General features: G+C 44.0%; 1 long non-coding RNA gene across 7 annotated transcripts in view; it reads left to right on the top strand.

Moving 5' to 3' along the window:
* LOC128842623 (uncharacterized) overlaps positions 1-21,791 on the top strand; it is a 53,606-nt gene extending 31,815 nt beyond the window's left edge. For 6 of the 7 annotated variants that reach the window (XR_008446072.1, XR_008446078.1, XR_008446066.1 and 3 more), the window contains one exon: positions 18,332-21,791. This is a non-coding gene — a long non-coding RNA (uncharacterized LOC128842623). Of the gene's footprint in view, positions 1-410; positions 4,657-18,331 lie in introns of those variants that run through there. The other variant, XR_008446082.1, reaches the window with a different exon arrangement.
* Positions 21,792-22,214: the final 423 nt, after the last annotated feature.

Below are 22,214 nucleotides of genomic sequence, written 5' to 3'. Positions count from 1 at the left end.
ATAGGCTTACCCAGGCTAGCTTTACTCTGGCTAGTGTGGGTAAAACTAGCAGTGACATTGCAGCAGCACGGACCCCAGGACTAAGAATGCAAGAATGTACCGGGGTGCTGGCAGGTTTCTACAGCTCGCACTGTAGCCTGGGCTACCATGGCTTCACTACTATTTTTAGCTGCACTAGCTAAATGAAACTGCACGAGCTACAATCACACCTCTGATTGCAATATAGACATACCTGGAAAGGTGACCACTTGGAAAATACCATGATGGTAATGGCTATGATGATAACAATAGCTTTAATACCGGAAAAAACTTCCAGGATGAAAGATGTCATTAATTTACCCCTTAAAGAAGCAATTCTCTAGAAAATGTTTTTTGTGTGGTTGTCTATTTCTTTTTTTTTTCAAATGCAGTATAAAATGAGCCAGATGGCAATCATAGACAAACTGGTGTAGATCTGAAGTAACTCCACTGAAATGAATGAAGTTTGTGTATGTTGGATTTACACAGCTATAACTGAGAACGGGATCTGGTTCAATGAGAAAGAGAGCCTAAAAGGCAGCTAAATGAAGAGACATACTTGCCTGTCGTGTTTTCATCTTCAACATATGCACTGAACTCTTCAGTTCACCGTCTAATATGATTCTGCTCAAGCGACACAAGAGTTTACATTGTACTCATCATAAACTGAATGACGAGGGCTGGCAAAGGCAATATATCAGTCTAGCAAGGCACATCAGGTTTGTGAAAGTTGGATTTACTTTTGTTTCTTTAATGTAATGTCCTTGTCTCTCAAAAGCCCCCTGTGACATACCAGTGTTGACTGTAGTGACACCTACTGGTGAGAACAAAGCCAACCAAATTGCTTCTGGCTTCAGCATATGTTTTTAATTTTAAAGTCAATTGGAGGTTTATGGAGTTTTCTGTTCCTGCCTGACCCATCCTCTAAGAAACAAATGCCAGCACTTTGAAGTAATTTTAACCCTTGCCCTAATGACTTAACTGTGCCCGACATCTCTGCATGAGTACATATTTAGGTCATCTATTAGTTTAAACTATTCTTATTAAAAGATTATACTAAGGTGCAAATTGCACTTAATGTTGCCTCCTTGGCCAAGTGTATAATGCACGAACTGGATTTTAATGCTGCAGGTTTCTCTCTGTGTGTGTCACACATGCACACTTGCAAAATATGTACCGACATTTTCAGGGCTAATTAAGCACGCTAAATTATTACCATTGACCACTTTAAAAAAAAAAGTCTTAATTAGACATCTAGGCTTATTTTCAAAAATAGGAAGTGCGCTTAGACATGGGGCAAATCTAACGGTTTTAAACCGACTCTAAATGCCAGGAGTGCCAAAAAAGCTATTTAAGATTTGTTTGTAATTTGTGTCATTGGGGCATACCATATTTATGTATAGGGCAAATGCCTAGTTCATTTTGTAGTGCACATAAATTTGAATGACTTGGTACAGGTCATTTTTAGGTGAATGTAAAGCTTGATTAATGGAAGAAAGCCCAGATATTATAAGATGTTTGCCTGTAGAATTTCAAAGTGAATTTGATCAAAACTAACATAATCCATATCTGTAATAAATTAAAACACACCCCCTCCCCCGTGCCTTTAAGTGACTCTGCGGGGGAAACTATTAAGTTTGGAAAATTAAGGCTAAATCTGAAACTCGGAGTGAATTCCTGGCCACACTGAAGTCAGTGGGCAAACTCCCATTGACTTTAATAGGACTAGTATTCCACCCTCTGTTCTAAAAGCTTCAGAGACAGTGTCAAGGTAACTTCCATGGTAACACACAATCGGTCCATCTAATACCTAGTCTCCAGCAGTTACCAGTCCTTCAGAGGAAAGCAACAACAATGTGTTAACTCAGATTTTGTCTAGATATAATACTAGGATCACAGCTGTTCAATAGATTGTCCAACTGGATAAGGGGACAAGTTGTGAGGTTGTGAAATTTGCCTGTTCACAAAGGGTCATATTCTGCCCTCCTGACTCAAATCAAGTAGCTCCTTACACTGAGAAATTAACAGGACTACGCTAAGAGTAAGGTGCTACTCAGTGTGAGTAAGGGTGGTGGAATCTGGTCCAAAAATATTTAGGTTAGTCAAGATTAGAGAGAGTGGTGAGGTGCTGCCCAGAAGCTGTGACAGATACTAGCCATGTTGCTTAATGTATCTCTGGAAGGTGCACAGATGCCATGGTGAGGGGTATGGTATGAGAACTTGGAGATACCTAACAAAACTAGTGCAAGAAATTGGGTTATTGGCATTTGAAATTCTACACAAAAATATGCAAAGAACTAAACAGTGGGACAGAAAACAGGCTAATCATATGCAGCAGTGGGTGCTCAACTGAGTTTTATAAGGTTGGATCAGAAGTTCTCAGGACAAAGGTCTGGGCATCATTACAGACAGCATTGTGAAGATATCTGCTCAATGGGCAGCAAGGGGTTGAGCAATGAATAAGAAGCCAGAGGCTATATGAAGGAGACAGAAAAATATGGACTATGTTACCATTCACTTTGCGTGACTCCTCTCAGAAAGGCTGGAGCTGCAGTAGAAATGGACCAGGAAGTGCAGAAAAATGAATAGAGGCATTGGGAAGAGGTTGTGAGGGCGTTTCACACAAGGAGAGTTTTTTTTTAAAAGCAAAGATTATGTACAGCCATATCACCGCCCCTCCCTCATTGTGCAGTGCAGAGGAGAGGAATGGAGTGGAAACTACCTGAATGTCCCAAAACATGTTGGCAAGAAGAGAGCCAAAGTGACATCAACCCCCTCTCCCCAGAATACTGTGCAGTTAGGGCTCACTGGGATGCATAGCCAAACAGAATGTGTGGTACAATATGTGCCATCCTTCCTAGCAATCCAGGAGGTAGCTCTCCCATGCCTGCAGACTGTGGCTCATGCCCACCTCTCCCTACTGCTGCATTTGCTCCTACCCCCAGGAGCTGGGTTTACCCACCAACTTCCAGATGTCGCCAGCCTTTGTTTATTATCAACTCTGTGTATCAGGAATCTGTGCAGCAACTTGTGGGGAGAAAAGCCAATGGAAATGATCCCTCCACATTCCATAATGCTCTCTTGGACCTGTTCACTCTCCATCCAGCTTGGGAGGGAGGGGGCTCATCATTAGCAGAATTCTTATTTCCTTGGTGCTGGTAAGCAGCCATGACTGGGGGAGAAAGCGAAGTTCAGGATGTTCTTCAGTCAAACTGGCATAACATGGTAAAGGGTCCAGCAGAGCTGGTAGGCTCAGATTTTGACTAGATATATATAGGTCCTGGGAGGAGCCTCAGAAAATAACCATCAGAAAAGAGCTACCTAGGCCAGGGGAGGGGTGTGTATCTCTCCTGCCCCCAATAGGTGGAGAAGAAATGGGGATGATTCCACCCATAACCATCCATGTAAGTGGGATACTCCATTTCCTGCCTGTTTGCGAGATGAGTAGGGTGGGATCTTCACCCTCTGGCTGAGTCAGTGGAATGGCGCTTTCAGCAGGGAGACATCTCTTCCCCTAATTTTTTCTGGATGATTAAACATCAATCAGCCTGGGAACCTGGTCCTATCTTAAGGACACTGAGTGAACTATAAATAGCAATTGGGCTGGACATAATCTGTGACCCCCCAGCCCTGAGAAGAGAGCAGTTTTGGGCAGGCTGGTAACCAAACATCATCATCAAACATGCGTAGCCTACTACGGACCATTGCACCAACCAGAGTGCCCGCAGTTGATGGCATCACACCAGACACCATGAAGTTCCTAGATCTGGCTCAATCCTGTGAATCCACAAATCTTTGGGGCAGCATTGCAGGTGGTGCGAGGTAGGCTCAAGGCATTCACCCTTTCACACGTCGGGTGATTTTGTTGGTTTTGTTTATCCTGGTGACATGGCCATAGAGCATGCAAGATCGCTTTTGAATATAGTGAGTGACTGAAGGAAGGCCAGACCTTTCGCAAGAGTGTGACATTTTGCACAAAGTCATACTCTTTATGCTCAGGATTTGCACTGACAGGGCATAGGGAATGGCTCTAGCCACTCCAGGTCTACCTGTAAGCGGGCCCAGGTTTCTGATCTGAACAGCGATACAGGCAGTACACAGGTTTGATAGATCCTGAACTTTGTCTCAGCGCAAAGATGTTTTTGCATCCATAGGCAAGACATGCACTTCATAAAGGAGGTGGCGAGACTTATTTGTTGAAGAACATCTGGTTTGCTGCAACCCAGCAAGGTGTTAGGAGCAATTAGTTAAAAGCAGGATTTTTAAAACTCCAAAAAGTACTTGGCTACTGTCTTCAGCTTGGCTTTGCTTTTATTTAAAAGCTCTGTATAAACAAGGGATCAGAAATAATGCAGCAAAACAAGAAAATATGAATAGAGAGCTGAACACATAGTTATTTAGCTGTAACTCTAACAAACAATGCAGACAGATATTGCTGCTGATAAAATTCAGGTAAATATACTACTCAGAATGTGACTAAAGGGAGAGGAAAATCATATGCAATTAAGCACTGATCCAGCTCCCCTTCAAATCAATGGAAAGACATTCATTGACTTCAGTGGGAGTGGGACTGGGTCCCTAAGGAGCTAAGGAATGTAGATCTTTTATGTGTAATAATGTGCCATTATGAACTACAGAATAAAGTCTCCCTTTCTAAAGCTATGTTGATAAATTTCTCCACCCGGGGGATATGTCCAGTCCTGGTAACAAATTTCTAGGTCATAACATACCAGTGTTTTATTATTTAAAGCAGCTGCCCATGGAGTGCGAGAGAAGAGAAGGGAAAAAACCCTAGAGGGGTTATTCTAACCACCTCCGAACAAATGGAACTGTGCACATTGCTGCAAAAATAACCTTGTCTGGCAATACTTGGCTTTAACAGCTAGAACAATGTAAGTGTGTGTTTTTCTGTTGTTACTCAAGGCCACCGACACTAGGTGTCACTCTGAACTTTGGAGGATAGGAAGTAAGAGACTATGAAGAGTATGAGAATAAGACACATTTGCTCATCCTCACGGGTTGGGACAGGTTAGAATCTCCCCTCCCCCTTCAGATTATACAGAGTGGGACAAATACACAGCACTTTGGTAAGTGTGTGTGTGTGTGTGTGTGTGTTTATGAAAACAGTACTGGGGACACAGTACATGACACAACAACCCCAAATGAAAAACTGAACAAAGAAACAACTCCAAAAGACAGAGAGAAAAGCTACAGGGTCCTAAACATTCTGTATTTTTCAATCCCCAGATAATCAGTAATGGGACAGATGAGCTTTTGCATTAAGTATTGCGAAGGTGAAGCCCTCAGTTAATGGTGAAGTGCAAAGGGTTCTTTGAACACAGATGTTGGCAGCTATGTGCTTGGACTGTGGGATGAAAGTCAATAATTGTTCTCATGTTTAAGCCAAGAGAGCGAGCGAGCAAGAGAACTGAATGAAGATATTTTCCAGTATATTTTCCACCTCCCTCCCCAACTTCCCCTAAACAGTAGCAGAAGTATCACGCCACTCCTACCTGCACTGCACATTTTCCTCAGGAATGTGTGTCTATTTTTGGAGAATTCTGAAACCTTTGAGAACATTCCTCATTCACAAACACACTCTATTTTTTCCTGTATTCCCCTGTGACTGCCCCCATCCTGCCTTCGTCAGACACAGTGTATTAAATAGTCATGCCTGACGAGTGACACGAGGCATGGAGCTGAGAGAATTCTAACCTCCCAAATCCTGAGAGAGCACGGGGGAAAGGATTCCCTTCACTTTACAGATAGTTGGGGGAGGCTTGTAAGTGTGCTCCAGGCCTGTTAGTGACACGCTGGAGCTATATTGTCATGATGGCATTTTCAGTACCAAAAGGGGAACCTCAATGGTTTCCGTTTAGAGAAGGTTGGAAAAATTGGACTGTTCCTTTTCCTGGGTGTTCAAGTGTCACAAGAACAAGCACTCTGAGACCCCCTAGTGTTGGCTACAAATATTGCCAGTGAAATTCTCATGATTTTGTTTTTGTTTCCAGGGCTGGTCAAAAAGGAGAAAGTGCAGCAGATATGTGAGAAAATGTAAAAAAAGAGCTGGGTTTTTTTTCTTCTTCTCCTTCTAGCAAGATTTTATGTGAACATAGCACTGGAGAAAGATGCCAGCCAGGAGAAAGATCCTGGAGCTTGAAATTCTGTCTGTAGGCACCGAGAGGGTTCAATCTAGGCAGTAGAAGAGCACACTACCCCTCTCTACATTATGTGGAAATCCCATTCTGGTGGGGCCACCTCTAGGGATGAAATTGTAATTCAGTCCCCAGGCCCAGTTAGTCTGTGGGTCCTGCATTGAGCCGGCCTGCAAGGGAGACTGTTATTGTGATAATTTTTTGTGGTATTGACACCAGTCCGGTGCAGACCAGACTGAGGCAAATACACTCATTTTACACAGGCCACCAACTAACTGTCAGAGGGTGAAACTTTTGCTCACTACCAGGCTGGGCTGGATTTGAAGAAAGGGTTTGTCTTCACTGCCAAGTTATCCTGGGTGACAAGCTCCCAGGTCTGAATACTCATAGCCTAGCCTGGAGCTGAGCAGTCACACTACAAAGCCCTACCTGACTTACTGTGTCTTACTAGTGCTGCACGCACACGTGTGTGTCACTAGGACTTCTGGGGGTACAGCCCATGGTTCTTAATGCTGCAGTAAACGAGCTGGTCTATGAATCTATCATGGTGCATTGTGGGAGAACTACTTTGTCCTTGTGGGCCCACAGGAGGGATTGTGGGAAGGCACTGGAGGACTGTCAGCACTTAAGCGATTTAGCTTACATCCACACTGGAAAGGGAATGGGTTACCAGCCCGAGTGAAAGCAGCACTTGGGGTTTAGCCCATACCCCAGAAGAGGCCAGCTAGCCTGAACTGAAAGCACTGCCGCTCTCAAATGAGAGGGTTTTGTGATTAGAAGGCAGGGGGCTGAGGGGCAACACCCACACTGAAAACTGAGCTAACTGCAGTGAAGACATGCCCTAAAGGTGCAAGGTTACATAGCAAAACCTCTGACCCTACCCTCCTACCCCCTCTCCCCCAAAAGCAAGCAAACAACAAGTTAACCAAAGATTTTTAAACTTCCGAAGAAGAATGGTCTTGTCGTTAAGAGACAGATCATGGAGTCAAAACACCTGGGTTCCATTCTGGGGTCTACCACAGACTTTCTTGCAAAGTCATGGTCTGTGCCTCAGTTGTCCTATCTGTAAAATGGGACTAATACCTAGCTCACAGGGATATTATGAGGATACATTAAGTAATGTTTGTAAAGTGCTTTATTTATCCTCACACTATCCCTGTGAAGTAGGGAAATGCTGTTCTCCCTGTTTTACTGATGGGAAACTGAGACAGAGAGAAGCTAAGTGATTTACCCAAGGTCACACAGGAAATCTGTGGCAGAGTAGGGACTTGACCCTAGCTCTTGCCTAGGCTAGTGTCCTTATCTCTGGACCATCCTTACACTGCAGATTTGTCCTGTTTTCATCCACTGATGGCCAGCCACTGTACTGGAGCAAAACCCTCATGTACTGGAGCATAGCTGTACTGGAGCAAAACCCTCATGTAGGTAGACAAAGCTATTCTTTGTACTGGCAGAGCTTACATTTGTGTTGGTACAACTATATCAAGAGCTGGACAGTGATGGCTGTAATCATGGCAAGTCTGCTGTGTAGACATGGCCTTAATTTGTATGAACAGATTAATTCAGCACCACCTTCTGGCTCTGTTGTTATGGTATGTATTTGATTTAGGTTTTAGGTTTCTAACCCGAACCATATAAGTGGTTATTGGGACAAACATAATGGTTTGTATGCTGGCAGATGTATGCGTCAATGTAAACATAACCCTCCTTAACAAAGAACACTTGTCTCAGAATTTGCAGGCTTGGGACTAAAAGCTTCTGCTGCTATTCCCTTTAGTGGTGGTAGTGCAATGATATCCCTGGACTACAGCCTAGCTCGAGTTGTCCGGGGCACAAAATTGGAGGTATGTCTGACAAGTTCTTTGGTCCAGGACTGCTTGGTAGTAGTGGAGGTCTTGTTTTCACATGGGGCAGCTCCTGCCCTAGGAGAGGATGTTTGGGTTGGGATGTCATCCCACAGCACACTATTGGAATTCAGTCATTCATTGTTTACTAACCCATACGTATTAGGCCAAGATCAGAATGGTGAAGGTTACGGTGCCTTCACTTGTGAGACAATGGTGCATCTGTCTCCCTGTGTGCTGCCATACAACCCCCGAGTACAGTTATGCACCGCTTTGAAATTGCACTGAAAACAGCAAGTTTGTGTACTAGGCTGACCTTGCTGACAACTCAGTTCGGGAGCCACCTACAGGCTGCACAGAGGAAGCATTTAGAAGGTGCATAGTATTGTCCTGGTTTGTTTGTATAAGGCTCCTTAGTACATTGCTAAAAGGTCTGAATATAATAAATCAATTGAAATTAGTTATTTTGGAGCTGTCCCTTCTCTCTGCAGAACCAGCTGACAGATGCTGCAAACATATCCAACTCAGTAATGAATTCATTTAATTGGTGAGAACAATACAGGCCTTTCGACCTGAAGGGCCATTAACAACCAAGGCTTGAGTGGTTGTATTAAGAGGGAGGGTCATTGATCACTGTACTCAGGTGGGTTTCTTTTTCTATTGGCGAGCGGCCAAGGCCGGGCAATAGTGGAGCTGTATCCAACCAGAGGACGGTTGGAACAGTATGTTTAAGAGAGAAGCAGAGAAACGACCTGAAGAAAGAGCTGCCTGTCTGGAATTCAGGTGTGCTACCCATACATCGGTGTGTTACAAGCTACACGTTGCTTTTATCGTTCAGGAGCAGGTATACTTATAAAGAAATTAGGCTAGGACACAGTATCCTGTATCTGTATCAACTCATTTCTCGCCCAGTCCCAACAAAGCTATAACATGCTTCTCACGTCCAGATTTTACTGACTGCTTGGGAGCTGTGACTACTTTCTAGGTGGGCTTTTTGCCATGAAGGCCAGCTTGCCTACTTGCCATACTTCAAGGGAAGCATCCCAGGGAATTTGGACTGCACACAGAGTATTCTTATTTAATTATGCCACATGGCCTGTGATAGACGGCTGCTCATCTAAAAGAACTGATCATCAGCAAGTATTTGAATTGCCAAATGTTTTAGTTAGCTCACTGAGTAAATGGACTTTTATTTGTTTGATTCCAAACCACCTGGAGCTACTCTAAATTTCCAATGTAAACTCTCCCTGACACAATAATACCATTATCCACATATGTATTGAATATTGGATCTGGCCAAGTGTTTGTATATTACACATGTTCCTGCAATCTTTAAATCTAGTGTAGATACAGATGTAATTGACGGTCCAAAACCCTGATGTGGTAACCTGTCCCATGGGAGCAGTGAATAGGTTATTGATCACTGAGGGTGAAAAGTGCAGGTCTGTTTGCAGGCTAACCTTGTTTGGCAGACTGTAGACAATGTCAGGCTGAACTCTTGGATTACTCTGTCTAAGGAGGTGTATAGCAATCAGCCTGAAGTGAGCTGCTGATGAATAATAAAAGATTCAAACATAACTCCTGGATATATATATACAGCCATATGCCTTGTCTGGCCTGGCCATCTGGCACCCAGATATTACAGGGATGGGTGCTTTGGAAGTACAGATAATATTGCCTACTGAAAGTCATGACAGAGACTTGAAGCCCACAGTTAGTAGAAAAAGAAAACTCCAGGACTGCAGTAAGAGATTGTGCACCGGGGGTTTGTGCATGGGGGGCACACTGTACACATAGACTTGCCTTGTCCACATAGCAAGAGAGACTGGTAATCTTTACTGCACTGTACTCCTTTCCTTCTGATTTTATAGAGGAACTTCCATGGGAACAGGGATCTATGTGTGTGAAAGGGCAAGACTAGAGAGCTGTGCACCATCACCTGCCCCCAACACCCAAGGAATCCACTCAGGAATTAATTCAGCCTATGGCCATAACTTGGTCTTTTGGTAGGTTTTGTAAATCCCACACATGGGAAATTTGCTTTGGGGGAGAGAACTGATTCAGCTAATTCAGAGCTCCCCTGTACAGGTTTATGAAGCATACAAGGAGACCAAGGTATCGCTAATTATGTTTTGTTTAACCAGGTCATTTAAATAGCTAATACATTTTGAATGTGGCTTGTCTGAGCAATATCATCTCTGTATACGGCTAACATGGCTTTTTAAATGGCTATCATGGCTTATATCAGTTACACTAGTGCTAAGAAGCAGGAAAGAATCTGGTTAATTAAGGTTCTGTCCCATGTGATTATGGGACAGCAGCAGAATCTGCTTTGATTAATTATTTGTAGATCACTCTGCATTTCACAGGCCATCTGTGAAGGCAATGTCTCTGTCCTAAAGAGCTTATATTCTAACTCAAACATTGCAAGATGTACAGGGGGTGAAGGGACAGGGAGGAGGACAAAGTTTCAGTAATTTAGGCTAGGGACACAGAGGGTACATAAGCTGAGCATTGCAATGCCTAACTTTTGGTGCCTTGCTACTCAGTGAAACTCACAGCCCTGAGTTAGGTGCCTAGGCTCCCTGCACAACAGGGGGAGAGTTAAGCACTTATGAATGGGAGTCACAGAATCCAGTACGCTGAGCAGGAGCCACCTAAACTAGCCAGTAGGACATCCTGAGGAGAGAGGCAGGGTTTAAGCTCCACACCTCAGGGGGAGGTAGGTGCCTATCTCCACTCAAGATTCACAGGTGAGCCCTTTCCTTCAAGGGAGTAGGGCACCTCGCCCTGGTCAGCCCTTTCTCATCATAAGCCGAGATGGGGGGAGTTGCTATCTCACACGTCTAGTGGTTGGAGCACTGAGAGGGGAGAGCACAGAGTCAGAGCAGGGATTTGAACCTGGCTCCCATCTCCTGGGTGAGTGCCCTAACCACTGGGCTATAGACTACAAGGGGGACAGCACTATTGTCTTTTGGAAAATTAGGCTTGCTCAGAGCTCACCTACTGGCCTGCAAGTGAGGCATGTGGGAGAAGGCCTACTTTGGGAATCCCACCGGGGCTTAAGTGTGAGCTAGGCACCAAGTAGCTCAGTGCCTACAAGATTAAGTGGCAGCTGAACAGAGGTTTTGAGGATCTAAATTTTGGACTTTAGTTGCCTAAAGTGGCAGTTAGGCCTAAACCCCTTTGTGGATCTAGCCCTTAACGTTTTTGGTTTCCTCAGCTTTTTGATTGTCTGACTTAAGACACTTAAAGGGGTCTGATTTTCAGAGGGTGGGTGCTCAACAGTCTCTGAAAATCAGGCCCCTTCAGGGTACCTTAGATTGAGCACCCAAAATGATTAGTCACTTGTGAAAATCTTGGCCATTATCGGTGGTGTGACCCCGTGTAGGCTCTTTGAAGTGAGCAGAGTGTAAGGCCAGGAATGAGGGAGGGGAGTAGATTGAGGAAAGTGGATGGGAGCTGGCTGCTATATTTGTCTTATGCAAGTCTATACACCCAAGGAAGTTGGGATGGGGGTGGGGAATCCTGAAGACTTTATCCCTTCTATATTTTACATGAATGAAAGAAACCACTGCTTCTCCTGTGATGCTTATGTTCCCTAAGACCTTTGGTATCTTCACTGAAATAACTAGCTTCAGTCTGAGCTGTAATTTCTACTCCAAAGATTTTCTCAATTCACGAGACAGAGAAGAGAATGGGGGTGGGTAGAGGGGAACTTTATTTTTTACTACCAGACAAGTTTGAAGTTTGACCGGTTTGTAGAAAATATAAATTAACGCACAGGTCACAGGTCAGACCCTGAGAATCTGCAGCAGCAACTACTGAAGAGTAATGGTGGGGATTTCCCTTGGATTCTGAACTGTATCTATAATTAGAGCACTTAGATACTATCTTCCTCAAAGAAAAAATTGCCCAACTCCCATTGAACACCTCCTGCTCCTACTGCTTATTCAGGAAGCTCTTTGATATGTATATTTACATAGAATCAAAGGTCCCAGCCCTGCAGGGCTTATTCGGGTGAAACTCACATTGGCTTCCATGGGAATTTTACCTAAAGTAAGGACTGGTCCCTTCGAAATTATGGATAAAGAGATGTTTAGTCATCCAGTACATGCCCCGGAGGCCAGTGTAGAATTGTTCCCTGTGATGTTTTCTTGAGTCGTGCCTTGTAAACGATTCAATATTCAGTATGCACCCAGCTGTGTACAGTGACTGTAAAAAAAAGGTGGGTAACAATTTGGAAAATATTAGGTATCTTGTAACCAATAAACAAAGCTCAACCCAAATCCCAAACCAAACTGCTAATAGCTTTAATTTACTCACAACACTTGGGGTCAGATCCTCAGCTGTGTAAATCAGTGCAACTCCTTTGAAGTCAATGGACCTATGCAACTGTACAGCAGCAGAGGAACTGGCCCACAGACCCCCTCTTGCCACCCTCAAACCATAGAGTTTAACCCCAGCTTCCCTGTGCACTGTCTTTATTGAGGACATCCCTTCATCAGTTTATCATCATCAACAGCATTGACCTCTTACTCACAGTGAAAACGGAGCTAACCTTTTATCTCTTGGAGGGCACTCATGGGTCTTATGCAAAGGTCTATACTTGTCTCCATCAGACAGAGTTGGTTTGAATAGGATTTGGACATCACCCTGTCAGCCCACGCTCCCAACCTGTTATTCCACTTGCCACCAGCGAGAAGATAAATGTACATTTTCAACTTATATTCACACTGGCTTTTTTAATACAAGACATAGATGGTTTCCATGGTGTCACTTTATAAGGGGAAAGTGTCAAACTTGTTTAACACAGTTAATATACAGCTTGCCTGCCTGATCTCATTGCAATAAAATGAAAAGATGCTTTAGCCCACCTCCCCAGGTATAAATACAAGCTGAAGTTATGCAAATTCCCCCAGGTCATTCTCATCTGCATTATAGAACATTATATTGCAGTCATCTGTGTTTCTTTTTCTGGATATGTTTGCTCATTAATTAGGGGAGAAAAAAACAGTCTCGGCTAAGAGCTGGTAACAACTGAATTTGACTTTATGTTCTTATGACAAGGTGGGTGAGGTAATATCTTTTATTGGACCAACTTCTGTTGATGAAAAAGAGACAAGCTTTTGAGCTGCACAGAGCTTGTCTCTCTCAGCAACTGAAGTTGGTCCAATAAAAGATATTACCTCACCCACCTTGTCTCTCTAATATCCTGGGATCGACCTCACTCCATGTTCTTGTGTCTGTTGCTTGCTAGTGACTAAGACTTAACAAAAGTATAGTCTTGGTTCAGGGCAAGATTCTTACCCCGCCTCCTTTCAGCAAGATGGCTTTAAAAGGCCTGTCATGAGTGATTGGAAGGTGAGTGTGGGAGATATTTAGTAGGTGTTTTATTTCTTGTTTCATTGGTGGCTTGGACCACAAGAAACCTTGCAAAAGAGAATCTTGAAGTGGAATTCTCTGTTTGTCTCCTGTGCTAAGAGAAACCACTGGGATTAATTTTAAGTTGCCATTTAGACCTACAAAAGCATTTGGAGCAATATTGTATGCTTGCTGTATGCATCAGAATCCCAGTGAGGTCAGTGGCTGAGCTGTGCATGGAGCAATGCTAGAATATGGCCTATTGATGTGGCTTTTTATTTTAATTGTTGGGACATTTGTCCAAGCCTGGCAGCCACTGCTCTAGCACATCTGATACAGTGCTGGTATTATCCACACATGAACCAGCTTCCATTGTGCAGTGAGCAGGGGAGCAAAGAGGAAGAAGCAGGGAGTGCATGTTCTATGCCAGGGTGCCCTTCTCCCCAGAAGTTCACAGAACTCCTTTCACATGAGCACGGCATTGCCGGATCTTTGCAGATTTGGGATCCATGTTGGACCTGAAAGGGGACGGAGGCGAGGGGCAGTCACACTAAACAGCATGCTCCCCTCCAAACTCAGTGGGGGTTTTCAAGCAGTGGCAGTATGAATCTCCTACCACTCAGAAGGGAGGGGAGAGTGCAAGCATGACAGGGAAGGCAATGATCACATGACTTCTTTGTTATGCTGCCAAGGGGTGGGCACCCAGGGAGCAGGGCAAAGAGTCAAACCCATTGTGGGATAGCCAATTATTATACTCTGATTTTCCTGCTGACCCTGCGGCTCCCTTGGATATGAAAGCTGCAGCCTAAGAAGCTGCAAACTGCTCTCTGAAGGCGTGAATTCTCTTTACTGACTTTTTTTCCCCTCTCATGGACTTCAAGGGCGAGCCAGGGAGTCCTCGCCCACCGACAAGGGGTCAGAGACCCTACCCCCTGGGCCCCTTCTCACCCAACCCCACCGGCCGCTTCCAGTGCTGCGAGCGTGCCAGGGAGACCTTGCCCACTTGGAAGGGGGAGGGGTCCCATACTTCCCCCTCACGCCAGCCCTGAACCCGCCCAACCCCATCAACCACCGCCGATAGCGAGTGTGTGCCAAGGGGACCCTGCCCACCGGCAAGAGGGAAGTGGCCCATCTACCCCCCACCCCCCAATGGGCCTCATCACTTGAGCCCTGAACCCACCCAACCTCACCGGCCACCGTCAATGCCAAGGAGTGAGCCGGGGAGACCTCGCCCGCCCGCAAGGGGGATGGGACCTATCAACCCCCCCCACCCTGCAGGGCTTCTTTCCCCTGGATCCCACCCCGTGAGGGTCACCCCATCACCACCATGCAACCCACCTACTTGTGCCCATAAATATTTGTGCCCCATGTGTGAATGATTGACCCTCACCGATTATCAACTGTCTTTATCTCGCCCACCGCCCACCCCCCCAATTGGGGACTCTACAGTTCGTATGTATTATGTGTGCTGCCAACCCCAACATAACAAACATCCCCCCATACTCTGTATGTTCCCCCCAATAACTGACAACTGACTCCTTGAATCGTTTGTACCGTCTTTATTTTTAAATATTCTCTAATAAAATTTAATTCTCTGCCTTTCAAGGTCAACTTGCACCTTATACTGTGTCCTTTGTAAGGGATTTAGGGCCAGATTTTTAAAGCTGCATGGGCATCTAAAGATGCAGATAGCTGCCTATTGGGACTTTCAGAAGCATCTAGATACCTAACTCCCACTGAAATCCCCCTGAGGCTCAGATTCACAAAAATATTTAAGCCCCTAGCCCCCAGGGGGTTTAGGCACCTAAATACCTTTGCGGATCTGGGTCCTAGGAGCTCCCACCACCTATCTACATCTTTAGATGCCTAATAAGCTTTAAAAATCTGGTCCTTAGGGTTTAGGCAACAGGTATTTAAAGTTGATTGTTTCCAGGTGTGGTCTCTTGGTTTAATCCATGGCACTGGGGCTTTTTTCCAACACTGATTTCTGAGCAAGAATTAGGGACAGGTGACCCAGCTGGATAAAATAGGGGTTGACCCAAAGCTTTGCTCAAAACTCAAACCAAACCTGAATCTTTTTGGAAATGTGAAATAATTCACATTTTAAAAATTGCTAGGCCAGCTCATCAATTGATGGAAATTAGCATAGTTTTGCTTCAAACTCCCGTCAATGAGGTTACACCAACTGATGAGCTGGAAATTTGATTTAGAAATGGCAAAATACTATAAGAAAGGCTGTACTTGTGGTATTTCCAGGCTGACCAGAACTAGGGAGTATGAGAGAGCCTGTTTTCATTAGTTATTTCCAGTCCAGTTTATAGACCAGGGAACAGATTCTCCTCTCACTTACACTAAGATAAATCAGGAGGGACACTGAAGTCTATGGCGGGAAAATGGTGTGTGAGGAGAATCCGGTTATAGAACCCTGATTCTCTACTCCCATGCACTGCATTTATACTTGCATACAGTAAATGCAAAATGGGTGTAAAATGTTACCATGCTGATCTGAATATGATTCCTCTGCAGAATCCCATCACTTATAATAAGTATATAGGCTCCAGTCTTGCCAACACTTAAACATATGTCATTAACTTAATACACATTAACGTTAATGGGACTACTCACACATGTAAAGTCAAGCACTGGGACTACTCACATATGTAAAGTTAAGTATGTGTGAATGTTTGCAGGATCCAGGCCTGAGAGCTGATTGGCTGTTGGACGAGCAGACTATTCAAAACTCTATGCAGTAATATAATTTAATACTCAACATTAGGGGTTACTACTTCTGGCAGGTGAATCTTAATGAAGAGGGCTAGTGAGAATGAGCTTGGAGGTTATGGCTTAATTCTTAGTACTTTTTTTTAATAGGTTCAGATAATACTTTTTCCTTTTTTCCTTTTCAGCAACGCCGCTAGTTCCCAGAAGTTCTCTGGGTCTGTGTATATTCCTTCCGTGATATTTTTATTATTTTATTATCTTTTTTTCTTGAGGATACATTAAGCAAATACACCAGGCCTGATTCTTAACACTGTTACCTCAGTTTTGCACTTGTGTAATTCCATCATCTTCTGGTCACTTACTCCTGACTCACACCAGGAAAAACAAAAAGAAGCAAACCAGGCCCATTTTATCTTAAGCTATGACTCCTTTTCCACAAACCCATAACAAAGACTAAGGGTAAAATTTTCAAAAGACTGTGACGTAGGCGCCTAAGTTCCATTTCCAAAAGTTAATTAGACACTTCGATCCAGATCTTTAAAGGTATTAATGCTTGAGTCACTTTTGAAAATGGAACTTAGTAGAGCTGGGCGGGGGGTTGCTGCAGGGCAGGTCTGGGGTGCATTAGCCAAACTGAGGGATGGAAGAAAGCATGCACATTGTACACTGCATGAGTCATGTCTGGCTCCAGTCACTGTCACACTCTCACTCTCCCGTGGATTAAAATTCCCTCAGGGTAGACAACAAATGAACAAACTACAACCCCAAGTGGAGCTGCAGACTTCCAGGGCCTCCCTGAGTCTGTCTAAATTGAGCATGTTCCCCTTTACGTGGGTGAAAATAAAATAAACACTGCAGAGTAACAAAAACACCATCTCCATCGCTGACACATGAGCTGCAAGTAACACTCACTTGAGAGACAGGGCTTTAGGAAGGTCTTTGTGTTACTGTAATTGCCATTTTCCAGCACAGTGCAAGGCAACAATGATCAGGTCCCTTAAGCAGTTTAATGAGTAATATTGGTGCAGAAGGAATCAAGATGTGCACATTAGTTTGTTTATCAGACACACAATGAGGACTCAGGGGAAAAGTTCTCTGATTAACACACGAGGAGCTGTTCTTCCCACCACCCATGTGGTGGAGATATACAGGTAACTCCCATTGATGTGAATAGGACTTACGTATCCTCTGCCTTGCACCCATCTGGGAACACCTAATAGAAGAATAGGCTCAACAACTGGGAAACTGAAGAAGCAGGACTCCAGATTCAAGGGATGGTTTTGTTTGCTCTAACAGAGAGATGGAGATACCATTACTTGTTGTCCTTAATCAGGATTGCAACAGATATGGCAATTTCCAGTAATATTTTTGGGATCTCTTACTGTTTTAAATTTATGTATCATTGTGGGCCAGGAATTGCATGTAATTCCATGGGGGAGACGGACCACAACCCTCCAGGAAATAATAACAGTGTATGTGTGGGGGGTGGGAGGGGGGACGGACACGTGACACATGATTAGGCAAATTCACTCACGTTGTAACACCTTCAGAGAGCTACCCCACCGGGGGAGACTCACATATACTGGTTCAAACTGCATTCTACATAGTCCAACAGATGAAGAAAGTATCTTTGGATAAATAGCCTGACTCAGGCCCTTCTTTCTGAGCCAGCAAAGGACCAGGACCTTGTGAAGCCCCAATTCTTCCTGGGAAGAGTTGGAAGGCCTTTCGTCTACTGAGGTCCATAGGACAGATGGGTGCCCTCTGTTAAGCTTTGAACATGCATATAGGAACTTTTGTTGTTTTTTAATATGTTTTCTCTGTAGTGCTTCCACTTTAAGAATAAATGTGCTTGCTTAAAAGGAGCTATGTGGTAACTTGTGACTGCCGGCAATGACAGCCTTCGAAGAGTAAGCAAAGCACAGACATTGGTCTGTTTAGACAGTCTGGCTGGCCGAGAATATCACAGTATAGGCAGGGAATAGTGCAGCCTGGAAAAGCCCTGGTCAGGGGAGCGAGAGAGACACAGGCCTCCACCCAAGAGAGGTGATGGCTGAAGAGCCAGGAGCCTAGAGTGCGGGCCTTCAAGGGGGAGTACAGATGCAGTTGCCCTGAAGTGTGCTAAGGATGTGCTACAAATAGGGTTAATAAGGTATCAATGGATAGACATAAAACTGAATCGGAAAGGGGTGAGTTTTTTTTATACCAAATGACTTTAATATTCTCCAGGCCAAATGGAACCCAGCCCATATTGTTAAGAAAGGCACCGAGTCCAAGTCAGAACCAAAGTGTCTGTCCAGCTTCCCCTGCTCAGATGTTGGAACTGGTGATGCGGGGGAGAAGGAATCCAAGTAAGCACAGCGCTACTCCTGTCACTATGAAGTATTGAGTGTCCTCAGGATGGAGAGAAGAGTGTGTCTGGTTTTGTGGTCTGCAAGCTCTGCTCCCCACTTCCCTACACCACCCTTCAAAATAAAACCATTTAAAGAGAAGAACATATTTTGTTTTACATGTAAAGCTCCCTCCCCCTGCAACTTCCTCATAGCAGAGCAAACCAAGCTGGGCATCCAAACCAAGAGAGAAAACCAAACCTCATAAGAGACCCCCATGCTCTCAAACATGCACAGGGGTATTCCCTTACCTAGTAGCTCCCAAACGCAGAAGCAGTAAGGCTGACATAAGGACAAGCATCGTGTTCCCACTTTGACATTTTTGGCATGTCTCTCCCCATTCCTTCGAAGACAAATGATTTGTTGTTGAAAACTGGTGGCTTGGCTGCTCCCCTCCCAGCTACCCAGACATGGCTGGTTGTGCCTGCTGAGCTGCTATCAATCCTTTCTTTCCAGCTGCAATCCGTGTGACTCAGATTCTCCAGAAAACTCCTGGCTCAGCATCATAGGAGGCGGAGGGATTAAAACTTATGAAAAAATGAGCTTGTACCAGCTCGTTATATAAGTCTCTAATGGAGGGTCATATGAGCTGGTCATTTCTCCTGCCTTCCCTTCTCCCTTCCCATTCTCCGATCCTCTGTTATTCTTGGCTGCAAACTTTTGGAGTCCCAGTAGGGATTGCTGGAATGGGACAGGATATCCCAATCAAAAGCCCAATTCCCAGCATGTTTTTTTCCTGCTGAAAGCAGTCAGAAAACGTCTCTTTTTTTTTTTTTTTTGGTATGGTTTGTCTGACCTACATTTTCTAACACGGTGTGACCTACATTATTTCACTGACCTACATTTCCATTTTGAAAAATAAAAAGCCCGGGAAAAAAGGCCAATAGAGACATACGGGAAGCAGGAACCCAGCCCCCTGGGAAAGATCTCCAAGCAGTTGCCTGAAAGAGAAGCAGATTATGCAGCTTCTCATTTTTTTTCTTCCTCCCCCACAGCTGTTTCTGCTTAAAAAACAAAACAGTTTGCCAGCAAATTCGATTTCAAATTGGAATAGATTTTTAATGAAGGACAAGGGCTTCTCTAGACCATTTTCCCCCTCCCATCTTGAAGTGAATTTAGCCCAAGTAAAAAGGAGCTATTTTTTGTAAGGAGACAGCGCCCACTAAAGGGCAGCATTGGCCTCCCCTCCAGCTACAAGGTGTTTATTTGGTGCCTGGGATTGTTGTGTGGAGTCCACCAAAGATATGGAAGGCCCAGGAGAGGGAGGAAGGAGTCCCAGAACCCAGTTATCAGCTGATAGAGGGGGACAAAAAGTGAATAAACAGGAACAGGGGTGCAGGCCATAGGGTCAAAACAAGGTAAACAGAAGGGGACAATTGACAGCTGGGCAGTGTGACAGTCTCTGTTTATTCACAGACCAAGTACAGGATGGGCAGTAGCAGTGTAGGCTTCCACACGCAACATACCAGTGTTCCACCCTTGGGCCCTCTCCCCTCTTTCTTCCACACCTTGGCCCTGGGTGAGTTTATGCACCCATGGTTTTAACTGTTCCTCTCTATACTGACAACTCGCAGATTGTTCTCCATTACACCTGACAGCACTACCTTCTTCCCTGTCACCTAGGCTCACAACCTGGGAGCCATCTTGGATTGCTGCCTCTCATTCTTCCTCAATATCCAGGCTGTATCCTCACCAAAACTAAAACAAACAAACAAAATAACATTTTGGTTTGAATGAAATGTTTTGTTTGACCCAAAACAATTTTTGTTATGTTTCATTTTGGGTCATTTTTGGCAGTAGTGTAGTCCAGGTTAAACACAGGTAAACTGAGTTTACCCACTTCTCACTTGGGGAATATGGAGTTTAGTTTACCCATTTCTTTTTTTACCACTATATCACTGGTTTTCTGGTGTGTTCCCCCCTCTTTTAGTTTTTAAAAACAGTAAAAGTAATCTTCAAAACAAAACACCATTTCAAAATAAAAGGCTAAAATGAACCATTTCAACTTTACAAAAAAAAAATCGAATTTGTTTTGGACAAAACTATTTGCTAAATTTGATCCAAATTCAGCAAATAGTTTTGGGGACCCAAAAAATGCATTTTCCAGCAAATTTACTATTTTCTAATTTACAATTTTGTTTTTAAACTTTGGAGTGTTATCTTTTTTCATATCCTCACAGCATAAACATTTTACCACAGTTAATACACTAGGTTTAGTTTAGCATAATATATCTTTAATGGACAGTGTTAGAATCAGCATACAAAATGACTTTCCATCACTTTATACACCCTGGGCTGCAATTCCCCCTGCGTTATTCCAGATGTATGCCAGTGTAACACCACTTATTTCAACAGAGTGGAATTGATTTCAATGGAGTTACACTAGAGCAGTGCACCAGTGACTCAGGCTTTAGAATTTTCACTCAACAATAGGCCTGGTCCGTGTAGGTGCTAAGTTCCCTCAGATGCCACTGACTTCAGTGGAAGCCAATTATGGTTAGCATCCTGCAGGATGGAGCCTGTGACACCACACTGCATAATCTTTATGAAAATATGCTTAGATATGGATATGACATAACTGAGATATACTTTATTCAAGATGGCTCGTGTAAGGTATCATTGGAAAGGTTATGATTTACTGAATGTGATTATCCAATTTCTGTGCATGTATCATTTCTGTATCTAAAGTTAGGAATATGGACTATGTAACAATTACAATTGGGTGTATATTGGGAAGACCCCTACCAGATGACAGGCCATCACATTTGATGGGCTATTATGAAGGAAAAACAAGACTGTGAAGATTCTAATCTCTCTACCTCCTGAGAGGCATCCTGGGACATAACTGTAACACTACTAGGTCAGGTGATCTTGTCATCTGATACTAAACATTATCTTGAACTTCTTGTAACTTTCCACTAAAAGGGAAGGGGGGTCAAGTTGGGAAACAAAGGATTCCCACTTTATGTAAATCTTATTTAAGGGTGGGGAGGAAGGCAAATGGGACTCTCCTCCATTGTCTACCCAAGAAGAAGGACTGCTGAAAGTACCTGAAGAGACAAAGTAACTAACTTGAAATGAAAGGCAGGGGAGAGTCCAGACTGAGACAGGGGTCCAGTCTGCAAGAAGAAATAACTGGAACTCTGAGTTACAGAAACCCTGCATCCAGCCTAAATTCAACATTTAGGGTGAGAAATTACATTTTTTAACCTGTTTCTTTAGTGAATCAAGCTTAGTTTGTGTGGTTTGTTTTATTTGCTTAGTAATCTGCTTTGTTCTGTTTGCTAGCTCTTTAAGCACTTAAAATCTACCTTTTATTGTTAATAAACTTATTTCTTGTTTATAATATAACCCAGTTTGTGCAATTCATAATGGGGGGGGGGCAAGAGGCTGTGCATACCTTCCTCCACATTGAGGGAGGAGGCGGATTTCATAACATACCTTTGGGTCTGCTTGCCAAGGGAGGTGGGCACCTGAGTGCTGGGGCAAGTCCCTTTAGCTGAGTCTTCCCAGAGCTGGTCTCAGAGTCTGTGTCATTCTGTAGTTGGGTGTGGCCCTGCCTGTGTGTGTGCAGGAGGAGGCTTAAAAGCCTGGCTCAGGAAGACAGGGTTAAAGGGTGCCCAGGCTGGCGGAACACGTGGGCTCAGTGGTATCCCAGTACATCAGGTGGCATCTTAAAGGGGGGGCAACCTGTCACAGAGCCCATTCTTAAGTCCCAATTT

The sequence above is a fragment of the Malaclemys terrapin genome, chromosome 1 (assembly GCF_027887155.1).
Source record: "Malaclemys terrapin pileata isolate rMalTer1 chromosome 1, rMalTer1.hap1, whole genome shotgun sequence".
NCBI lineage: Eukaryota > Metazoa > Chordata > Testudines > Emydidae > Malaclemys > Malaclemys terrapin.
This window is presented reverse-complemented; position numbering and strand designations above follow the sequence as displayed.